This window comes from Pleuronectes platessa, chromosome 5 (genome assembly GCF_947347685.1).
Source record: "Pleuronectes platessa chromosome 5, fPlePla1.1, whole genome shotgun sequence".
NCBI lineage: Eukaryota > Metazoa > Chordata > Actinopteri > Pleuronectiformes > Pleuronectidae > Pleuronectes > Pleuronectes platessa.
Window position 1 is genome coordinate 8,382,124 of NC_070630.1, and position 20,038 is coordinate 8,402,161.

Here is a 20,038-nt window from a genome sequence, read left to right on the forward strand (position 1 = left end):
CTTTGCCTCTTAACGCACGTGCTCCCGTGCCTACTGATTATTTATGTTGTGCAGGTGAATGTGCTGAGCATGGGTAGGTGTATAAATAGTAGTACGGACATCATCAGAGTCTTGGGTCACCAGAGGGATAGAGGAGGGGAAAGAGCTTACTACTAGAGCATCGGATCATGAGCATCAGAGACGATCCTCCCTGACTCATCAGGACGGGAGCGACTCTCTGATCCCTCGCATGCTCCTGTTCTGCATGGTGGAGGCCCATGGGTAACCCTGATGACCTCTGTGACCACTGGTGCACTACTTTGTTTCGTGCTTATTGCATACTTATTCATATGAGATGACAAGTGCATTATTCTATGACAGTGTTTCCCTTGGTTCACTGACTTATGGGGGACATGTTTTCGGAGGATACAGATATGCAATAGAAACCCTTTTTTTATTATTATTAAAAATAGCTGCATAACCAGACCACTTATTGGAGCGTATATGATTTGATGTTATTCTCTCAGGCAACTTGTACAATTGCTCAGTGTCCCCACGGTCAGTGTCGGCACCACGACAATGTTTCTCTGCTCACATGTGAGTCACAGCATCCAAGTAATTGTAAATATCAGCAAAGCATCCGTGCTATGTTCCCCTCATCTCTTTACACCTCCGCTAGAGCCATTATCTCTGTGTGCTCACGTGTTCCAGCCCTCCGCAGTGCAGCCCGCAACACAGGCCTCTGCGATGCCTTGGGTTGTTGCCTTTGTCTGGAGCTCTCTCATCTCTGGAGGTCACATTTGCCGCCCTGGAGGTACACAGGAGGTAATGGTCAGTGTGCCAACTGTGTGGGCATGCTAAGAGAGCCATATGCTGTCTGTTAAGTCTCTCAGCGGAGGCAGCAGAGTAACGGGGGCTGCTTGGTATCTGCTGAAAATCACAACAGGTTGAACATTCACGACGGAGGCGAGAGCTGCAGCGTGTTAGAGCAGGTATTTCTCACATCCGCTCCTTTCTTACCTTGTCACTCCTCGTTTGGTATTCTGCACTGATCTCTTCGAGAGCCGGGGATTAAACAGGAGGAATAACCAGGCTTTTCTACCGGCTCCATAGACAGGCCCTCTGCTCACCATTCACTATTCATCCAACTGGTTAGGTTAATCATGGCCACACGTCAAATACATGTTCCTTTATTTGGTTTTGTGTTGGGGCTTTTTAACAGCAGTGTGGGTCTTGGCTTCAAAATGTTTATTTTAGCCTTGTGGCAAGTCGAGCAGAGAAATAGAGAAGTGGGTGTGCTGTGTGCCCCAGCATTTTCACACATGGCTCAGACGCTGCTTTAGAGAGCGTTTTCACTCTTCATTAAAAATTCTAGAGGGTGTTTTTTCGTCCGCGAGGCGATAACGTTTGTATGGACATGGCTGGCCTTGACTCACACACCAGGTTCTGCAAAACACAGGCAGTCGCATGTTTCGGTTTAGAAGCTGTTGGATCTGAAAGAAGAAGAAAAAGAACACTGCAAAATGTGTGGGGGGGAAATAAAAATGTCAAAAGGAACGTCCATTTTGTCACTGTGCGGAGACACAATCCAAGCCTTCAGTCATCCAAACGCCTGCCTCACCCTGTGGGAAGACGCTCGGAGACACTGAACAAATAGCTGCTTGTCCTTGATGACGGCCACACAGGTCTAAAAAGAGAGGAAAAGAAAAACCAGCACCCTGACAGCTGCAGTTTAGAGTCTAATGAATCACAGATCATATATTTTAAATTGTTACGCTTTAATCTTTAGTAAAATTAAGTGATTATTACTTATATATATATATATATATACAACTAAAACTATCCATTGAGGATAGTATTATAATTATCCCAGTCATTATCCCAGTCATCCCAGTCATTTTCCAAACATAACCAGCGAGTACTTTCTGCTTCCTGCTTCTCTTGTTCTTTATATACTTTAACATTCATTTTCTTCAGAAAAACACAGTGGCTCATATTAACAGTGCAGAGCAGTATAACATAGCTCTGAGGGCGGACATAGCTGCAGTATAGTACACAGTTGAATATATTATTTAGTTAATTATGTGTAATTATAATCATTAGGTCCACTTGACCTGTGTGAGAGAACCAGGGTTTAAAATCCTCTCACACAAGGCTCCACAGTGAGACCATAGTAATCATTCAATTGCACTTATGTTCTAATCACTAATCATATCAGCTGTTCTTTCCGTACTGAGATGATTTTTGAAAACGTAAGTGACCAGAATTTAGCCGAGGAACAGCTCAAGATACAAGATTGTTTCTATCACTGCCAACAAGAGCCTGCTGTAGTTTTGTTCTCTTCTGAACTATGAAACCTCAGAGCTGGACAAACCAGACGGCCTTGAGGAGGGACAGTGAGGTGTTGCAGTTGTTGGCACTGTCGCGTCAGGGTTAGGGTTAGGGTTAGGTTCAATGCATGTTCGGCTGTGGCCTTTCTGAGTGTCTGCTCCCCCGTGTCTGTGTGGGTTTACCTTCCAAGACTGGGACTGGTCAGATTGGGGTTAGGCTAACTGGAGACGGAGTGCGAGTGTGAATGGCTGTTTGTCCCCATGTCGGCTCGACCTGTCCACTGTGCCATTGTCATCTGGCTCCAGCCCTCCCCCTGCAGCACTCAAAGGATGAGCATCTTAGATAATGGATGGATGTGTGTGTGTAAGGATGAATGGATGGACGGATGGACGGATGGATGTCCAGGGGGACTTGAGCGTGTTGCAGTGCCACAGCGCACGGATCAAAGCACTTACTTCTCCGCCACCGTGCCGTCACAGATCAGAGGAGCTTGGGTCCATTTCTTTTTTGTAAGTCTGAAGGAAGTGATATAAGCTCTGTGTAAGTTTTTCACTTGTGTAACTTTTGAATGTCACTGAAGCGTCCCCCCCCACCCCCCATATTCCTCCGCTCTCTGCAGAGGTGAGTGAAACCCATAAGTCTTGTCCCCGTTGGGACTCGTGTGAATGTTGAGGTTAGATGAGGAGTAAATCATCAACCTACACAGACCTGATACAGAACCTCTGTCTGGAACACGGCAATTGATTCTCAATTTACTGTGAAATTTAGAGGAAATTAATCCGTATAATAATTATTGTTTGATTATAATTTGTGAAATGTGTGTGTAGTCCGACATGGGATTGTTTCCTGCTTTCTTAAATGTGAGAATCAGAATTGTTTGTCTTATATGATAACAAATTAAATGTATTTGGATTTTTAATGGATGGTTGGATAAAGCGATTAATTTAAATATTTATTATTGGGCCCAGGGAATTTATAATCAGCATGTATCACTGTTTTTTTTTTTCAAATAAATGCTTTATTGACTAAATAAGGATTGATGAAAATAATCAGATGTAGATGCAGCCATATATATATTTTATAGCAGAGCTGCGAGTTACACATTGCAGTAATGCTGATGCATTAGCAGAAGTGAAGATATTGCTGGAGGCAGCGTGTGAGCCTGATGACATCCGATCTTTGAAAGATGTTTAGACACTGGTTATGTCTTCGAGCTTTTACCCTCTGCTCTGCGAGTCACGTGTCTCACTACCAGTGTTTTATCATCAGGAAAACAACAACAGTAAGTAACAATGAAATGTAGAGGACAAAAAAAATCCCTCTCACAAAGCTAATAACCGTGTTGCTCGGTCGCAATCTGTGTGCGTGCAACTGTGTGCATCGAATGCATCTGTGTGGGAGTTTGATGAGCAAATGGAGGGGCAGTTAGCATACAGTCACAACATGTGGGTCTGCAGCTAAAGTGGCATGAAAGGCTTCTGTGTGTGTATGTGTGTGTCTGTGCGCACATTGTGTATTAATCAATTCCAGTGCTGGATCCTTCAGGGGACATGAATACAGGATGGACGCTTCAGTAAAGTGAAGCATGCGTGAAATTGTACTTCTCACATCGCCGTCTTAGGTTTGTCAGAGATCTGGTGATTGGATGTTACATAATGTATTAAACACACTGTACAAACGTCCTGTCACAGATTCCTCAATAAGACCTTGAAGATTTTTTGCTCAACATTTTGGGAAATCTCCTGCCTGTTAGCGGAGTACACGTAGATGGGAGGTGAGGCCCAAACAGGAGAAGGGGGCGCGTCTCTGCTGGATGTAATGGACAGCTACTCACTGCTGGAGGTGAAGTTAATGTCAGGGTCTTTTGTCGAGGCCTCGCTTGTTTACACATTGTTAGAAGTCGCAGGTGGGTTTGGTAAATACGCTTTTGCTTCGACAAACACCTTGTGCTGCTGTGGCTGGGGCCGATAGAGAGGACGGTAGAGATTCAAATCAAGATTGACGCTTCGACTCAGAGAATCCGAACCTCCTCTTTGTTTTTTTTTGCTATTTTATTTTGAGATAATAATTTTGAGCTAATAAAGAGTTTTTATTGCTTTTCTGAATCTACAAAAGTTTCAATTAATTGTGATTGCTCAGTGTTTGTCTTTAGCTGTGCACCGGGGAGACGGAGAAGAAATTGTGACTCCCTTGAACCGTTTTAGTCCTTTTACATCACAGCAGCAATTTAAACCTCAATGGCACTCAGTGGAGCACACATCACCGCCAGGGCCCGACAGTCCCCTTAAAGTCAATCAAGCTGCACCAAATTGCACTCATAGATATCAGTGCTCTAAATATGCCGAATTTGTATTTTTTTATTAAGATACATAAGTTATTCCCAGGGAAATTCATGAAAATGTCAAAAACATTTAAAAACAAATCCCAATTCTAAAGAAAGAGATAAAAAAAAAATCACTGGATCCGTGTCAAAATGTAATGATATCTTTCTTGGCCAATGTCCAATTCCTTCCTTCCAAGTTTTGTAGAAACCCGTCCAGTAGATTTTGCATAATCCTGCTGACAAACAAATAACTGAAGTGACAGAACAGAACCTCCTCGGTAAAGATAAGGAACTCCAGTATTTATTTCTTTGTGTGTGTGTCTTCTGAAAGCTGAAAGCTGTTAAACTTGTATTTTTTGTCACCACAGTCCCGCAGAGTTGAGTTCTGTGCATGTGGGATTGATGCCATGAAGCCCAGGTGTGCGTGAAAACACCTGAAGTGCTTGAAAATGCTTATATTGTGCAGAATTTATTTGCGCTCATTAGGTGAAATCACCAGCGTATAAAGAAAGTCTGTAGATGCTGTTAAGTGCAGTTTGTTTATCTGAAGTCAGTCAAAAGAATACAGTTTGTAGATGTTTCCTTTTTCCCAGAAAAGTGTTTGAAAGGCTCTGCAGTACTTCGCTTTTAAGAGTTTGGAGGACGTTCTGTTTCCTTTGTCTTTCTGAAACTACATGTGCTAGAACAAAGTGTTATAAAGGAAATGAGCTGCAATTGAAAGCACTGCTAAATAACCAGCAGCCTATACAGTAGCCACCACACAAACAAAGCACATACCTAACTAGCTTATATCAATTTATTGGGTTACATGTTGACCCGAAAAAAATAAGCCTCAGTTGTGACCGGTCTCTCTACTGTGCTGAATTTCTTCATGGCAGAGAATCTGGTCCTTCATGCTTTCGGATTTTATGCTAACTTTAGCTCTGTCCTCTGTATTGAATTTAAGGGACGTTAACAGTCCTGCATTGCCTTCCAAAGCCCTGTCTGCCACAAGGGTCCTGGTCTGGGCCGACATGATGGTTTCTGAGAGCCACTGGGGCACGGCCAACTCTCATGAACTGTACTTTTATACATTTAGATTTGATCCAACCATGGTTTGTGAAGGTATTCACGGCATCCCAATACATCACCATACGTGGTACATGTCAGAGTTAAATTGAAGTCCCCGTAAAGCTCATTATAGTGTTTGTAGTGTTTCGCTGTGGAGCAAAGGTTCGTGCAGTTTTCCCAGTAACCATTCTTGCTGTTTTTTTATTTGTTGCTGTTGTTATTTCCTGGTAATCCTCTATGAGATTTGTTCTCTGTGAGAAAACACGACTGCTTATGTTGGGTCAACACAATAGACAGGCCGCTTATAAATTTCTTATCATGGGTTCCAGTGTGTTTGTGCTTCTCTGTTTCCCCCACTCGCTGCTCAGGGAGTCTATCTATCCATCTATCCATCCATCTTTTATTGGCGATACAGTAATAATTCAGTACATAAGGACGAGTATATAATGCAAGGTTAAATATAACAGTGGCTATGGACAAATTGTTATTTTTGCTTATAAGTCAGGAAACAATCTACAAAGACGGAAGCAGGTGAAGTGACATTTTTGCCTGAATTTCTCCTTCTTTAAGTTTCACCTGGCAGAGAGCCCCCCCCCCCCCACATACACTGTAGACATATCAAATCATCTGTATTGAGTCTGAGATGGAGTCAAAGATTGATCTATAAATTGAACCTTTTTATGATTCTGACAGTATTACAACTGGTGCTGTGTGGCCCCCAATGTTATTTGTGCCTGCGCATTAAGGTGTGATCGTTTGTTTCTCTCTGCAGACTGCGCTGAAGTGAACCTCGTGTGGACCATCCGAAACAGCACAGTATTCTGGTGAGTTCCATAACCCGAAATTAAAACCCTCTTCATATTTACATAATATACTGCCACACATTATCCACCCGGACTGTGAGCATGAGCAGAACGTGATGTGGGTACAGGGGGGAGGCTTTGGTAGCAAAAAAACAGAAGAAGAAAAAAGATGTGTCCATCCCATGACTCCATCGATCACTCAGCTTTTACCCCACAGGGTGAGAATGTCCGACTCACCGTGCCTGCAGATCCTCACCACGTTCAACACAAAGGCAAACCCACGATATTTCCCTTTTTTCATGCATACATTAGATAAAATGCAGGCACAGGAATAGAGAAAAGTCTCCTCCTCTTCTTCACCTCGTTGTCACATGCAGATTGAACCACATGTTCACACACACACACACACAGACAGAGAGAGAGAGAGAGAGAGAGAGAGAGAGAGAGAGAGAGAGAGAGAGAGAGAGAGAGAGAGAGAGAGAGAGAGAGAGAGAGAGAGAGAGAGAGAGAGAGAGAGAGAGAGAGAGAGAGAGAGAGAGAGAGAGAGAGAGAGAGAGAGGTCCTCTTACAGGGCTGGGCTGGTGCCACGGCTGTTTGCCTCATAGCTGGCGCAATGGGAGTCGGCTCCATTATCAGAGCTGCTGCCTCGCCACCCTGCAGCAAACCCAGCATCCTCTGCTCCTGCAGATTTAATTCCTTATCTCAATAGGGAAAACAGCCTCTCTGATGAACAGCAGAAATCACCCTGGGCTGCTGTGAGCACGGATTGAGACGACATACGATAGATGGTCTGATAAACTCATGAACGTGCACAGCGCTTTCATACCACATAGGAATTTGTGGCTGGTTGTAGACATTCAAGGGGATTTGTTTTGTACCGTAAACAATGATTCAGAAAAAAGGAAGCCCCCACCATTATACAGCAATCAAACAATTATTTGTGGCATAAGCACATGTCAAACAATTTGCTGCCTCCGTTATTCTTGTCTTCATTTTTACCGCTTGCAGATAAATGAAGGCGTCATGTAGACTGTTGTTCTGTCACATGAGAAGCTCAGCATGAACCGGTGCCACACGTGTGCCGGTTTTGTTAGAAGTCTTAGAAAAACTCATCTTCACCTCACAGAGAAGCAGCTTGTTATAAATATGATGTAAGCTTTGTACATAACTTGTTTGTTTTTCTCTCTTATTATTCTCTCTCATTTGCTTTAGTTTTGATAACCAGCTAAATGTCTCCTTTGCCCCATTTGGTAAGAAGTCAAAATCCGTAATGGAACCAAATGATCTGACTTGTTGTGGCTTTTCCAGCCTCGAACTAACAGCTTCATCAATGTCTCCAGAAGCCACTACAGTGGTAATTGTGTGTCAGCTTTCCCAGGCACTAAAACAAGAGTTATTATGTGAACACAAAGAAGTTACGTAACACAATACACCCTGGCTAAATTAGTTTCCTTGTGCTTTACTCTAATCACCTTGTAGAGCTGTACACACCGGCTCTAGTGCTATCTTATCTGCGGTGTAGCACATCGAGAATAACTTATTACAACCATGAATATTTCAAGATCTTTTCTTGTAAGAGTTTAAGCAGCGGCGGAGGAAGATGCTTTACTTATGTAAGCAGAAGGATACTGCAGTATAAAGTACAAGTAAAATGCGTGCATAGTACAACTATGAAAATGCATGCACTGTGCTGTATGAAGTGTGACCACTTACTTCTATTGTTTTATTATTCAATTATGCTTCTGTGAAATAATGATTAAGTATTAAATACTGTCCACTGGTGGTTTTAACTTTTGCTGAAAATAACTAATCCCTACAATAAAACAATTTAAAATATTCTTTTGATCATTCCTTACAAACAGGCACAGGTACTGTTGTACTAGAACATTGTGTGCTTGTGCATCGACGTGCACGGACGCCATTTCAAAGGGTTCATGACGGACATGAAGTAACGGCAGACGTGGCAGCCGAACGGTGCCGATATTGAAACGGATGGTTTTCAGGTGGCTGGAGTTTACACAATGTGGCAGCGTGAGAAAGACATTGATTTTTCCTGCTTCAAACTTTTAGTCCTGCAAGATGCTTCTGTGCACAGGGCGATATGTCTGGCTGCAGTATTGCTAGAGGAAGCAGAAATCGTCCGTATGAGATAGTTTGTCAATCGGTGTAGAAATAGAAAGTTAATAATCCATAGTATGAGCAACAAAACATCTAAAGATTGTGTACGTGCATTAGTTATTATTTATTTCCACTGAGAGATACATGGAAAAGAGAGACCACACTTCTTATGTTTTAAAGGAGCCAGCAGGATATTATTAGTGAAGATAAGAATGTGTTGATAAGATTCTTTGAAGCATATTAATTTAGGTGTTTTCGATTAAGCCTTCAGAACCTCAGGCTCAGAGAATATTTTTTGTGTGTGAAGTTAAATCAAACACAAGTCGATGACGTGAGCATAGGATCACTAATCGTATTCGTCATATACAAGAAGGGGACTCTGGTCTTTTTCCTGCTGGGAAATTGAGTGCAGGTAAAAGGTTTGACAGCTGTGACATTTCAGTATCGGGTCCGGGTGACAGTATTCTCTCACGAGTTGGTCCTGGAAGAGCAGCTTCACATGGAGAGCCTGCACAGAAGGGAGGGTAGACTGGTTAAAGTGTGTGATGTTTCCATCGTACGTCTGTCTAAGTGGGCACGTGTTGAATTCATATGGAGTTGTTTTAGGTCTGTTAAAACTGTGTAGAAAGCTCAATAGGAACCGAGCAACGAGGAAACTGCTGCAGAAAGGAAGCGTGTGAGAACAGGGGATGAAGAATATGTCAATTTGAACACTTCCTCTGTATTCTGAGAGAAAAGTGAAAAGGAAGAAAGGAAGTGATTTGCACATTCAGTTGTATTTTCATTAGATGTCCTCCTGCTCCAACTAAACAGATGTAAATTTCGCGTATTTGTTATTTATCTTGCGCAGAATCAAAGATGTCAATGCAGATCAGTCAAAACAAATCCTGTCTATCTGTGGGACCCTCTCATCACAGAAATAACAAGGTAAACAGTAAAAAAAACTAAAATATATTTGATGATGGTCGTGTGAGATGCAGCAGGTAAATAAATAGTTATGTAATTTAATTAGCGCTGCTACTTTGCGATGATGCTGAAATGCTTATTTAACAGTTCTCCTTCCCTGAAGTTGGACAAAGGCTTCATTTGCATTACCCCAGGTTGTGAAAATACTCAGTGTTTTCTATATAGAATAAGATCATTACCATAATGCTTGATACAAGTTAACGAGCCCTAAGGAAGGTATTTAATAAATGATTAATCATAATGAGCAATGGAGAGGATATGTGTGAAAATTTCACTTCTAAATGTATTACTTTTTATTCAACTTGCTAAGATTTCAGTCCTTCAGGGTTTTTCATTTAACTTTCATGTCCCGAAGTAAATATTTTCCTCATGTTTTCTTACGGCAGGAAAAAGTCAAATCAATTGACACGAGTCTAATATCTCACAAAAATGGGAAACACACTCACAGATTAACTAATTTTCCTGCCAGCCCAACAAAATATAGATTTTTGACTCATTCCCGAAATGAGACTCTCTTCATCCAAAATAGCTGTTTTGATGTTTTTTGTCTGCATCTGTTGCTTTTCTCAAGGCGCTATAATTAAACAGGAGGAGGCCGCAACACTTCTTTTTTCTGTGTCAGTTTGAGGAATGGCTGCCGCTCGACGCACTGTGTCAGAGCAAAGCGAGTCGGAACAACAGCTACATTTCACACAGCGGAATCCCAGTTTTTCCGAGAGTGTGTACGTGAGGATTCTTGAATTAATTTCCATTGTGGCAGTGGCGTGCGCGTCTGAGAATGCAACAAAAAATACAGTTAGGGGAAAATTTGCTCAACAGCATCACACTGTGATTTCCTTTCATCTAAGAAGTATCAAACATGAAAATCAAAACTTATTGCGACACATTAAAGCTGATAAAACATTTTGAAATGCTCAGATCCCTCCTCCCAGTAATACACTTAATCCCTGACACCAGCAATTACAGATAAACGCATTAGAAACTAGGGGTTAACAGTCTGTGTTGTGAAACATTTAACAGAATTAAAGAACCTTGAACTTAATTCAATTGGTTTCCCAACATTTTCGGAGCCGCACTCCATCACCAGATCAGTAATCATTTTGAATTATGGAATAAACTGACATATTTTTTATTTACTCTCCTCGTGTCACCGCCCAGGTTTACACCCACAGCACATCCCCTTAATCTGACAACGTCCTGGGGATGACTCTCATGTATCATCATTACGGGCCCAGGCACTTTGTCAGAGTTTGCAGTCCAGTGAAAAGGTACAAAGGGGGGGGCAGAAAATAGATCTATTTGATGAGCAAGAGATTATGATGGAGAGGTGAGCAAACATCTCTCCTCATTCGCTGCCCACATGTGCAGAGCAGCAACACTCACCGTCTCACACACAGATCAGCAAATGGGCGCCTGATCCCAAAGACAAGCTGCAAATGGGATGTAATCCTCATGGATCTTTGTTAAAAAACTACAGTGAAATGTGAATCAAGCCTCTGTTTAGAATACAAGCCTGAGACCTCTGTTTCCGGAAATAATCACATGAATATAATGAAAATGAATCAGCATATTCAATTTACATATATTCATTATTTATAGTTTCATCATATGTACTTAAGAGGCTATTCACGTACACTTACATTCCAAAGAGAGGCTTTTCTTTCACGCTCCTGTGTGTCTGAATTATCAGAGCATCAGCCGCCTCGTTCAGCTCGACTGCCATTGTTGTAATAAGACCTGGGACAGTCTGACATGGAGATTGCCACTGTGCTCTGTGAGTCAAGAGATCTCCCTGGATGGTTCTGCTTCAGCTCCAGTCTGCTTCACGGGTTGGTGTTGTTGTTGTTCTTTGGAACTTTGAGGGAGGTGTGTGCAAAGATGCTGATGACTCTCAAGTGCAATAACACGTTTCATTGTAATATACCTGAACTGATTGAAAAAACAGAGAGTGCATCGCTCTGCCAAAGTTATCTCACCATGTTAAACTCTTATTTGGGTTCCTGTCTTCAATTTGTGTTATTACTTGAAAAGGTTTACATCCTCTAATGTTTTGCTCCAACTCAAAATAATTTATTAAGCATTAATGCAAAGTGTCTATATATATATATATATGTTTTCACATATATTTCATAAATAACCCTTTTATGTGAATGTATCTGTATGTAAGTAGGACAGTAAGAAGCTGTTTGAAATTTCCCAAGGGGACCTGCAGCTTATTTTGTTCTACTATAAATATTCCATACGTTTGAGTTGAGCTGCTGAGGAAATGTGATCATGTACCCAAATTCATCAAAAGAAAAACTTCATTTTCTCAGTTCAATCCAATTAGAGTCTTTGTAACTTTAGGCACAGATGTAAAAAATAGAAATTACTGGGATTTCTTTTGATTATTTGTTAGAAATGGATTTATTATTTACCGAATGTTTAGATTTCAAGGCTATGAAACCTTTGAATTTACCTTTATCCTGGACGGACATCGCAGAAACCACTGTTTCTTCTGATCTTAACCTCAGTGTGAGGAGGATGTCTGTGTTCAGTGTAGTGGCTTATCTTTTATAAGAAGATTAAAGACTGTCAGCTTGTGACAAGGACATACTGTTTATATCCTTGATGTTTTCAGTTACATCCATAGTCTCATTATCCTCATGTCAACTTCTAACAATATATTATCACATGACTGCTCCCGCAAACATAGTAATTACATAGAACTTACATGGAAACAGAAATTTAGGCATTGTATAAATTCCTTGTCTCATTACACATCTACAGTGATCTTTCAGTTTCTGTGGAGGATTATGGTTTGTACATGTCACACATATTTGTAAGTAGGTAAAACAGAGAATTAAAGCCTCATTAATTCAGCTGGAGCAGGAAACTCTAACTGGAAGCGGTTAGTTGTTGAAGAAAGGAGGAGGCAGGATGCTGCATCTTCACACTAACCTGCACTTGGCATGTTGTCGTTTTTTTTCCTCACTGTGGCTCACGAGAACCTGCTTTAATTAACATGAGTTTGATGTAAATATGTCAGGTTCAGGGAAAAGACTAATTATCCTCTCTATAGTCGCTGATCACGTGGCGGTTGCACACAAACAAGCCGACACAACACGATCAACGACGCTGATAGAACCTATTAAATCCATCAGGGACCCACGGGAGCACATGCACCAATCAGACTGTCACAACAAGAGACGACATTACCCACCACACAGGACTGTAGTATTTTGTGAATGACGTGACAGACACAGTAATGGCAGAACAGGGCACTCTAAGGTTCCCTGTGCTGTTTGGATCTGGGCTGTTAATAGCTACTCTGTCTCTGTTTTGTTCAGGTTTGTCCAACAAGGCCAACTTAAACAGTCATTTGAGCCTGCAGCCGTTGACTCACACAGAAATGCAATATGTTGTCATACTCGGAGGAAGGTGTGGCAGCGGCAGGGGGAGAAAAAAAAAACAATCTGTACCAAGCAGTTACATTTTGCTTTCCTTTTACTTATACGGGCTATATTTTGTATTATTTATTTTCTTGCAGTGTGTTGGCCTTTTTCTGCAGAAGAGATAATAAATGTGTTGTGCCGTGCTGCTGGAGTTTCAGTAGGAAAAAGGCAAACAGCCTCTCAGTATGAAGTCTTTTACACGAGTGCCACGCTTTAACGGTTCACGCTGTGAGTTTCCCAGGAGAAGTGTGTCAGTGAGACCTGTCGTCTCTGGAGACAGACGTAGTGGGACGTCCCAGGCTGCAGGAAGATGAGAGTCATCAGATTGAGAGCGCACTTAAATGCAGCTTTTCCTGCTGTCTCAATCCAACACCCACAAATGCTGTTTTTTTTTTTGGTAGATTTATTATTTATATCTAAGCAGCTCAGGCGGCAGAGAGCTGCATCAATTAGAGCTACATGTCAGCAGTTTGATACATCAGATAAGATAAATCTAATACACATGAAAACGTGGGGGGGGCACAGGAACGACGAGGACGTGAGACGGAGCAAAACTGAAGTTCACAACTGACACCATGTTCCCTTTGTTCAAAATGAATCTCCCCTGATTGTGCAGCACAACAAGAGGGGCTATCAATTATTCAGGTGCTCCCCGACGGCTGCGCATTTACAGCCGCTCACGAGCTTCTGACTGGACGGATTCTCCTGCCCATATTCCTCCTCAGTGATCTGCCCGTGTTTCAAAATGGCAGCAAAATGCATGTGACCTCCGAGTAGGACTTTGCCTTCACTCCTAATGCTTAATTTATTCATTACCCTGCAGCCTCTATTTGGGTACATGCCCCCCCCCCCCAGCCGTAAATACTGTAGGAAATCTAAATGAATGTGAAGGGGAGCAAACACAGAGGATTATTACAGCTCTATGTAAATAACAAGGTGAAATATGGCTCCGTCCTCATGGCAGTGCCAGAGCAGCAAGGAAATGGGCGAGAGAGGAATGAGAGAACGCAGTAGTCAGATAATAACACCATTTGCTGTATCTAAGCCCATGAAGGACATTTCTCTCTCCTGACAACCCGACTTGTCATCTTTCCTCTGCTGCTGTTCCTTCAGTCGTGCTGATGGGGGGGGGGGGGGGTGCTCTAGCGTGTGGCGGAGAGGGGAGATGGCTGAGTGACCGCTCTGTGGAGCGTCGCTGCTTGCAACTCCACATCAAGCTGTCGATACTGTTCAAGGGCTCAGTCAAGTTTTTGCAAATATATGTTCATGACTTTGGAGAGTGGCACACAACAGTAGATTCTTGCAGGGTGTCAGTCTGTCTCTGGAGATCGTGCCTTTTGTTTTTGGTTTTTCCAACAGGCAGTCAGTGTTGATTCATGTTTGTCATGTTCATTCCATATCTTAAAGTAGCATAGCTCTGTCAAGGCCCCACTGTCCCCTAATGAAACCATATTTAAATTCACACCACTCTTATTTTTACATAACTGCCGCTTTTATCCAAAGCTACTTACAATAAGTGCATTGAGCGATGAGGGCACAAACCCAGAACAACAGGAATCAATTTGGATCTGCACCAACTTGCACACACTCATAAACATCAGTCGCCCTAAAATGCCAGATTTTTTTCATGAAGATCCATAAATTATCTTCTGAGAAATCCTCGAAAATCTTGAAAAACATAAATATCATCTCACAATGTTACACAAAGGGGGAAACAAATCCTGAATCCTGCCCCTTGATCCAGATCTGCACCGAAATTGAAAAGGTGATTTCTTGAAACCACTTACTTCCTCCAAGGTTTAATGCCTCGAGATGTGTTTTTGGATTCTCCTGTTAACTAACAAACAACCACAGATGAAAACATAATCATGTAATAACACAGTTATTGATGACAAACGTCCCCTCAACTTAATGAAATGCTAATTCTAACCCAAACCCTTATTTTCCATCTAAACCAAACCCATCTTTTTTTTGTGCCTATACCAAACGTAAACGAGAGCCTGTGTTGTCACATCATAAAAACTGATTTATTTTCTCCACAGAGATTTGTGACAGATTCTGAAGATTAATGCTGATGCCCGCTGATCGAGGCGTCGCATCAGAGAAACACTTCTTTATGTTTGTCTCTCGAGGGCACGGACAAGTGACACACTTTGTCATTTAATTTGAACGACTTGTTTGGAATTGCCTTCGGACGCACAAGAGATTCGCGGGAGACGATGGAGCCTGTTCTCCGGCTTAATGTCATTGATAAGTGATTTCTGATTACACTGTGTTAGAGCTGTATAAGTTACTGCCGACTCAAACTGAATATCTTACTGCTGCCTGGCTTTGGTTGTGAGGAAGCCAAAGGAAACACACACATTAGCTTTAAGATTCTTCATTAAAAAAACTGCATCTAGATGAGAACAGTCATTTTCATAATTATTGACAGCGGACACATTTTTTTAGAGTCGTGGAAGGAGAAGATAACAAACCCCCCGCTGTGATCGTCTGTTGGCTGGAGGAGAAAAACTACCAACGACATCTGCAGCAAGAAATTAGATCATGTTTCTGTGGATGGAGAACGTCTGATAACTGCCCGACTTCTTCATTAACATGGAGCGAGATTGTTTCGGCTGCAGCTTCAGATAAAACTGAACGTCTCCGGCTCACAAATCTGAAAACATTTTGCACAGTGAAATGTCGTAAATCTCTTTTTAAGATGCTGTTCCTCCTCCGCGACACACAAAAGAAAAAACTCGTTTTAAACACAAAACTTTCCTCATTTAAATTCGCCCATTTTTTATCAGCTTCGCAATATCACAGCGAGAGACACAGACTCTGGAATATGATCTCTAATGAAACAAAAATGAGATCCCCCCTCCTACTCTAAGCATAATGTGCCGCAGTATAAGTCATTTACTCGTTCACATATTCTGCACTTGACAGTTATGTGCTCACCATTCGAAGGCAGACGAGAGAATCGTTTTTTTTTAACGTCGATTGTCTTTTTGATCATTCGCCGAGTGTGAGGTCATCGAGGGACTTAAAGACATAAATTGAGGTCAAGTCCACTCAGCTTGAACAGAGACGCTGCCCAAATACATTTATCAATAACTCCTTTAATTGCCTTCTCACTTTGAATATGCTAAATTCTCTCCTTTGAATCCCTAATGAGAAATTTACCCTTATTTTATTTTATTCCCACGGACCTTTTGCTTGAGAAGATTCGAGCAGGACAATCCGAAACGTCTCATCTCCGAGTTGACAGTGAAACATGTTTTTGAAAATGGCGCTGAAATCGAAATGACCTTATCCGTTTAATATTTATCAGCATTGTCTCTCCTAACTAAGTGTTTGTCAACAAAACTTGTCAGCACGTTATGATGGGAGTTTGTCTCAGTCATTGATCATTAGTCACAGACCATTTCCCGTTCCAGGACGTGCGTGTCATGGCGAGGCGAGCGGCTGGTGCTCACAGAGCAGAACCAGTTTCCAGCATCAGGGTGCCACCGTGATTAAATTCCTCAGCCGGCGCTCGTTCCCCTGTGTCCTCTCCCTTTTTGCCAAATAAATTGGAGTGAGCTGACCTTTAATCAGATATGCACAGCAAACTTGAGTGTTTAAGCTCGGAGAACCAGACATGTTAACTTCAATTAATCAAGTGAATGCCATTACAGCAGGTTGCGTGTACGTGACGGTTCACTGCACCGTCTACATATTTTTACTCATCATCACTCCGAGGCATTGCTTTCCGACGGTTTCCGAGCGGACGTGGGCCGATCACTGGCCCCCTGTGCCACTGTCACGCTCTGCTCTGCAACACTAGTGTGTGTATGTGCGGACTTCTCTGCTTCACTGTCGTCATGTGTTATCCTCAGTTAGGGTTTTGCATACAACAACAGTACGGTTGGCCGATATTGATTTGCAAGACTCCACAAATGCAAAAAAAGACAGAATCATAATGCTGCATATATATTTTCAAACGGTACAAAAAAAGCAATCCAAAAAGTACAGAACCCCTTCTTTCTTTTGAAGGCTCTGAAACAAGTGAACTTCAATTTTTGATGGTCTGTGCACCGGTGCATTTCAGGATTTGGTCGAGCATTTCACGGAAACATAACTCCCTGAACTCCACCGACTGATAATGATTTGAAGAGTACTAAAGGAAATAGGAATTTCCACTTCACCTGGATCACACGAATCAGACAATGTTTTTTTAGTCCTGAATATTTTTCTACCGACCTCAAAGAGGAGAAGAGGAGCCAGCCCTCAACTGTACGACTTTAGATCTGTTGCCTCCACAAGCAACAAACGATTCAGTCTCAATCCTCTGTTTGATTCTTACAAGATTGTTCTTCAAACTTGAAAAAGCTGTAAGTTTTTAAAGATGAGTGATTGAGGCTTCATTAGCGTATTGAATCACTGTGAGATAAAAGTAAATAAACCAAGTTGAGAAAATGTTTCTCCAAATGTTCTCCATCTGCTGTAATCTGCAAGAAGGGGATTCCCATAGAATCTCATGAATCAATGATAAAAAGCGTCTGGCAGCTAACAAACAGAAAATGTGTCTGCAGAGGTTTTGCTAGTTAATAAATCATTTTAGAAATTTAAGAAAAGATGCCAAATATCTCGGCTCGTTTAGAATAAGATGATTTTCTTCATTATTGTTTTTAATATTGTTTGATAATCGGGCAAAACAGAAACGTTAGAAGATGTCACCGTGGTCTATGTGAGACTGCGATGTGATACTCTGACTGTTTTCTGATATCATATATACTTGAACAATTCTGAATTATTGCAGCCTACTTGATTGAAAATTATTTTCAGCCCTCTATTGAACACAGTGACAAGTGATGTTATAACAGGGTTTCGTGGCAGGTTCTTCGGAACCGAAGCTCAACCGCAATTCCAATGGGACATAATTAAAAAAATACAAAAAGAAGTCAATAAAGTTCCCATACAAAGTAAATAGGCAGAAATTATTTTATATAATGACAAGTAAGACGGTCAGGATAATGAAGAAGCTAATTGCAATCACTGTGACAGTCTGAAAATGTGATTTATTTTGTATTTTTTAGGAGCTGATAGTTTTACCCACCAAAGCTCCTCACAGTCTTGAGGGGAAAAGTTAAAAATATGTATCATCAGTGGAAAAACTAAGGAAGCTCTACTCTAACATCACTTAATTGGGGCAACTGTGATCCTGCCTCTCTGATGGCTCGACTGCAGATGTGTATCTGGTGTTATGAGATGTGGTGACGAAAATGAGATGTAATAAAAGCACGGAGAACTTTCTATTTTTTACGGTTGGACGAGACCATATTTTCTCGGTACTTATAGCAGACGGAACAGCTCCTGACATCATGAGACGCTTATGAACAGACATAACAGGGATATCCATAAAGGCTGCAGATGTTTTTTATAATTTTATTTTATAGTCAGATTAATAGAGCTGAGTAGATGGAAGTCACCGATCATAGATTCATTATCATTAGCTCGCAGCTTAGTGATGTATCTCAGTTTGGAGATGTGACTCTATTTCTGGAAGCAAATCATTGAGGTGCACCTCCTGCTGTAATTGGAACAGAGGATTCACGTGTAATCGTTTCCTTACAGATGAGATATGAACTTATTTTTGATTTATTTTTTAACGTTCTATCAGTGCGTTGTAAAGGTTTCGACTCGTGGGTGCTCACCGGGGGAAATGGATATCTTGTTTTGCAAATAATTTCTCATGCATGAAGAGTAAAGTGTACCTGGGAGTGTAGATAGAGGGGGTGTTCAGGGGGTGGAGGCAATTCACTTGTAGCTGAACGGTTTGAATCCGTTTGTTGCAAATGTTATCGAGCAATTTGTATCGGCCTCCGTCGCGTATCGACAGAACTTTCTCTCGGAATATTCAATTACAGCAGGATCCTTATCGCCGACGTGTTTTCCACCTTGATTTAAAGGCTCTTTTGTAATGAGCATTTAATCAAGAAAGAAGCTGAAATCAATTCACGGAAAAAACTAAATCCATGAAATAAAGTGGAGAGGAATGCACCGCTTCTAACGGCAGGAAATGATCCATCTGAACCATCTGAAGCGTGGGTAACCGTGACATGGGCCCTTCTTTTTCGAGGAGCTCAAGCACGATGGCCTGGTCCGTGGTGTCAACTGCCTCACGGAGATCAAAGAGAAACAGAGCAATCACGATCACGGGCGGCGACTACGGGAGCTCGAGGGGAAAAACAACGTTGGTCCTTGGAATGTCTCAAAACCTCATTTAACCTTCTCCACACATTTTCATTCATAGCACGCAGCAGATCGGAGAAATGGCATTTTTCAGACCATTGGCGAACTAAACATTTCAAATATGTAAAAAGAAGACTGCTGTATAATAATCTATACCATACTGAACATCTTGAGATTGAGAAGAAGATTTACTCCAGGTTATTAAATACTGATTGGCTGCCCTACTCTAAGGGGAAGAGCTCCGTATTGACTCACATTTAAGACGGTCATATTTCCTCATTGCGCTCTGAACTCTCTGAAGGCCTGGCAGTGAACGATTGACAGGTTCGTACTTCATGCTCTGGATATTATTCATGGGAATGCAGAGTATGTTTGGAGATGTCCATTTTAACATTTTATCAAGTCCCAGCATCTCACTTGAGGTGACTTGTTCCGCCCCACACGGCTCCATATCCATTATAGATGGGCGGCTCAGCCGGGCCGACAGTATACATATGTTTACAGATGTGAAATGCAACATGTCACTGAGAGGCCTTTAAAAAAATACCCATCTGAATTGGTTGGATCTCGAACTCCTTGTTTGTAACGTTGTAACATTATTCTCATGAATATATCAATAATAAATACAGAGATACATGTATAGAGTCCAAAACAGGACCATGAGGAATCTTATACTATTTGTTAAAGGGGTTGGTGAGAAAATCATTCAATTAACTTCTTAACAAAATCCACACTTTTTGCAAATCATTGTACAAACTGCAATTATTTGTTGTAATTAGTTTATATACGAAAAACTTTGCACTTGATGAGAATTC

At 41.6% G+C, this 20,038-nt stretch overlaps 1 protein-coding gene across 1 annotated transcript in view; it reads left to right on the plus strand.

Annotated features, from left to right (window-relative positions):
* The first annotated feature begins 6,449 nt into the window (after nucleotides 1–6,449).
* The window catches only part of lrfn1 (leucine rich repeat and fibronectin type III domain containing 1), a 50,088-nt gene continuing 36,499 nt past the window's right edge, over nucleotides 6,450–20,038 (plus strand). Inside the window, exon 1 of the mRNA XM_053423463.1 lies at nucleotides 6,450–6,507. The gene's annotated coding sequence lies outside the window, so the exon portion shown is untranslated. The remainder of the gene's footprint in view (nucleotides 6,508–20,038) is intronic.